Here is a 5,000-nt window from a genome sequence, read left to right on the forward strand (position 1 = left end):
ATCATCTGGGCTTTGAAAATAGCGATACCAAGACTCACTTCGTGTACTCACTTTTTGAACCATGAAGAAGAGCTGTTTCCCTGCCGGACGAACGATGTCCGCTGATTATTCCTTCGGAGCAATGTTCTTGATAGACGCTGTCAAAACGACCAGCAATTCAACGAAGAGGGAAAGTAAATGAGAAAGACTATGCGAGGAAAAGAAAGAATGGAGAAAGGAAGTAGGGAATGAGCGGGTGAATGGAAACTTATGAGATGGAATGTGTGAGACTAGAGTATTGGTGGGGGATGCTTAGGGGGTTGGGGTATTGTACTGGCGAATTAACAGCTGGCAGCGATGCGCAGTGGAAAAAATTGTCGTCCAGCACTCGTGCCCGACATGTGCTGCCGTCTTGTATATCTTTGGTCACTCCTAGAAAAAAGGGGAAAATAGTCAAGTATAAAGAGTATCAATAACATTAAATGTACTGTGACGTAGTTTCCTATAACATTTAATTATTATTATAATAGAGAAAAATGTCAGAAACACGTTTAAAATCAAATCAACTTGACTAACGCCAAGAGAGACAGAATAACTGGAGGCAAAGGAACCAACAATTAAAAGAATAAAAACTAAATGTCACTTCATGATAAAAGGGCGGAGGAACGATCACACACAAACACACACACATCACGTTGATCACCCACAGTAAGTGTAGGATAAAAAAAGCCTATAGCTTTGTCATTCTTCCGTTCTAAGCACAACGATTGTAAAGGGAATCTGACAATGGAGTTTATGAAGCGTGCAGACACTTTCTTTAGAATTAATTTATACCTATATAAATGGATTTTTACCTTTACGAACTTGTGATGAAAAATAAGGATTAACGCAAGTTAACAACCTCAGGAATAACAACTCTAACTTTACGTAAAGAATCAGTCGATTCACAAAATGGAGTGACCATACTTGAAAGACTTGGAGGAAAAATACCAAGAATATTACTTATACTGAAAGATACAAAAACTACGTCTAAATAACTCTCCCCCACCCCCCACAATATTGAAAAACTGAGAGGCATTGCACGAAAATGAAGGTTAAAAGTATCATTATGCCTCTCCCATCTTGGTGCTCTCCAGCACAAAAGACTGTCATACGGACTGTTGAAACCGACGGAGCAGGCAGACGCTCGCGCCATCCCTTCACTTACAGTTACAGTCGTTTAGCGCAAAGCGGTCTCGTGTCTCGATGACTGTAATTTCGTACTCCTCTCCTTGAGGGCTTATTAGGTGGTTATGTTCTCCGTAATTCCTATCGGTTATCGCAGTCGATTTTTTGTTAATAAGTCTGACCTTTGTGAACTGTGACAAAACACACACTATTATATACATATATTAATACACACACACCAACACACACACCACCCAAACATTATATATATATATATAGGTTATAGTATAACATATTTAATATATATATATATATTATATACTATATTATTATATATTAATCTAGCTGGCAATTTTTGATTTTTTACGCCAGAATACATATGTAATTGTAATAGCCACAAAGCCCTCTTCTCGAATTCTTCGCGCTTTATATATATATATATATATATATATATATATATATATATATATATATATATATATATATATGTGTGTTGTGTGTGTGTGTGTGTGTGTGTGTGTGTGTGTGTATTGAGTGTGCTAGAACTTCGTTTTATGTTTTCTGTCTTTGTTTTCAGCACATAATCTTAATGTTAAACATATACGTAGTTAGTTCGCGAGTGGAAATCAGCTTTTTGCCAAAGGGTGCAAGTTGAAGAAACCATATGAGAGAGAGAGAGAGAGAGAGAGAGAGAGAGAGAGAGAGAGAGAGAGAGAAGGGATGATGAGAAAAAACAATATATAATAAAAATATTATCAAAAGTTTAGTTTTTTTTGGCACCTGAGACATAACATATATTAACGGCATTAGTTCTCACTACAGCTAACTTTCAATGAATTGCAAAACAATATTTCAGATCATAAAATACGAAAGAGTTTTTGCCAAACTTCTGGATGACATTATCTAAATTAAAGATAATCGATTTTTTTTTCGACCAGAAAGCCATTGTCACAGCAAAGCTCACTTTTGAGTTAGGCATCAGCTTCCATATAAGCTCCCGGTCAATGTGAGTATCTTAAAAGCTTCTGTTAATTAAGCTCACGGGTATGATATACAAATTTCTGTATGCCCACGACCATAGACGTATAAGATTTCCTTTATTCTTTTTAAGAATGCATGTATGATAATTCATACATCACTTGATAAAAAAAAATTATTTCTTTTCTACAGCCGTGAAACCCAAGCAGGTATAAATGGGTAATGCATCACTTGAACGCAAAAAGAAATGTAGAAAAAAAGAAAGAAAAACAAACCCTTCAAACTTGGCCACACCAACAAGTACTCCATAGGTTTCTTAAGCTCTTTACAGGTAAAGAAATATCCATCACTTTCAATAACAACGAGTAAGTAATCTGCTAAGACTTCTTAAGCTCTTCTTAAGTAAACAACAACAAAAAATCCATTACTTAAAAAGGGTCACGCTGAAAAAAGTCGAAAGGTAAATTAGGATTTAACCTAAAGAAACGATGAAAGACCGTAGTAGCGTGAAAAACAGAAGCGTTAAGTGAATTCCAAAGACCACAAATTCAACCTGTAACTCGTGACATCAATCTAATCTTATCATGAGGCGTATCTACGACTTGGCAATGACCTGGTGTCCACCGGAAGTGAGATTTGGGGAGAATGCGTGCGCTGTGCGCTCTTGCGATAAAGCCACAATGGGCAGGTCTTCTCTGGAATCACTGAATGGGAAAAAACTCATTAGTCTTTTGCCAGGTATCTGATCCAATGCCTCCCTCGTTTCCTGTCCCAGGTAATGCAAGGCCGACATTAGGTTATTTATTATCGTTCGAAAGGTGCTCTCTGATCAGGGGAGATTGCCTTCTGTTACTTCTTTCTAATGGATACCATATTCCTTGGAAGGTTGAATTTCAAGACAGTAGTCCCCGGTGGGTTTGTTCTGTATGGATAGGGTTCATCTTCTGAATAATAATAATACTAATAATAATAATAACCTGCCCCACGGGTTCTCCAGACCGTACTCGAGATCCCCAACAACAGGATATAAGGAGAAGGACTCGCCACTGGAATTCAGTCCTCAGCTGTCATCGCTGGAAAATGTCCTGTAGATCTGGACGAAACGTCGCGTTGGAGAGAGAGAGAGAGAGAGAGAGAGAGAGAGAGAGAGAGAGAGAGAGAGAGAGAGAGAGAGAGAATAATAATGATATTAATAACAGACACACGCAGCAGATGGCAAGCAGCGCCCAGATAGACAACTAAGCATTTAAACAAAAACAAACGAGAGAGACCAGACGAGAATTCCCCCCTCTTCAAACTGAAGGATATCTCATTCATCCGACTGACTGACTTCATTCTTCCACGGACATCTTTCTCTCGATCGGTGGTGATGATGATGATGTCATCTCCAGAGATGGTAAGATAAGAATGGCAAGCACCTGGGAGTCATCAAAGAATGTGATTTGAGGGTCGGTTTGCATTTCTGTAGTCCGATTATTTTACAACCTTGAAGCGCTGAGAGTGTTGCCCGGTTGATGATATGTATATGTATGTATGTATGTGTATATGTATCTCTCAAGTATAAAAGGCCCATTAAAACACACTGCTTTAAAGCTAAGGACTATTTTTCGGTGGACTAACTTCCACCATTATCAACCTTTCAATAAGAATGTTTTTAATGGGCCTTTTATACGAAAGACGTATCCTGTTTTAATAGAAGTATGTCTATATATATGAAATATGTATATTATATATATATAATATATATAATATATATATATATATATATATATATATATATAGATATATATATTTAATTTTATATATATATATATATATATATATATATATATATATATATTAATATTATATATATGTATGTATGTGTGTGTGTGTGTGTGTGTAAACCACTCACGAACCATTCTCAGAAATATTGCTCACTATACCGTAAGTGAGCTTTAACCTGGTTATACTGATGCCCTCATCAGCTCTATCGATTTATCATCTGCATATGTTATATGTTTGTACTGCTCGTGAGTTTTCCTTCCTTTTCAATCTCTCTTCCTTTCTGTCACAAAAAGTCTGATATATATATATATATATATATATATATCATAATAGATATATATATATATAGTATATATATATATATATATATATATATATATATCTGATATATATTATTATATATGTAAAATATATATTCATTTTAACAATTTTACAACCAATTCAATATTAATAAGAAGCATATTGTACCTTTCTCAATCTATCTATCTGTGTTCTATCTATCTTTCTGTCACTCTTTCTCTCAATCTTCTTTCTTCCAGCTCATCTCCCATTCAACCATATAATCTACCTATCTGCTAATCTTCCATGTATAATTAATTCCTTTAACCCCTCTCCCACTTACATCTCTCTCTCTCTCTCTCTCTCTCTCTCTCTCTCTCTCTCTCTCCTTCTTAACACTAAAAGATAGACGGAATCTTGTGTGTATCGGTAACCAGTTAAAGACTCGTCCATATATAAATATATATAATCATATATACATACATGATGTATATATATATACATAATATATACATTTATATGTATGTATATATACGTGTATATCTATTATCTCGAAGTGTTATTACCAATTTAATATTCGTAGTCTGAATTATGGCACCGTTCTCTACTTACCCGCATATCCATCTTCATTTCTTCCATTTCATCTCCCTTTCAACCGCAAAATTAATCTACAGCAATGTGCTCCATTTATCTACTATCTACTCATCTTCCAGGTATAATTCATTCGTCTAACCTATCCCCCCACCCCCTTTTCTCTCTCTCTCTCTCTATACAGAAAGGGACAGACGGAACCTTGTGTGTTCCGATAACCGGTTAAAAGACGCGCCCAC

General features: G+C 35.8%; 1 protein-coding gene across 6 annotated transcripts in view; it reads right to left on the reverse strand.

The window, feature by feature from the left end:
* The window catches only part of LOC135206241 (uncharacterized), a 76,505-nt gene that overhangs the window by 49,032 nt on the left and 22,473 nt on the right, over positions 1-5,000 (reverse strand). For 4 of the 6 annotated variants that reach the window (XM_064237620.1, XM_064237617.1, XM_064237615.1 and 1 more), the window contains exon 2: positions 52-411. The exons of the other annotated variants lie outside the window; for them this stretch is intronic. The gene's annotated coding sequence lies outside the window, so the exon portion shown is untranslated. The remainder of the gene's footprint in view (positions 1-51; positions 412-5,000) is intronic. 6 annotated transcript variants of the gene reach the window in all.

Source organism: Macrobrachium nipponense, chromosome 29 (genome assembly GCF_015104395.2).
Source record: "Macrobrachium nipponense isolate FS-2020 chromosome 29, ASM1510439v2, whole genome shotgun sequence".
Classification (NCBI taxonomy): Eukaryota; Metazoa; Arthropoda; class Malacostraca; order Decapoda; family Palaemonidae; genus Macrobrachium; species Macrobrachium nipponense.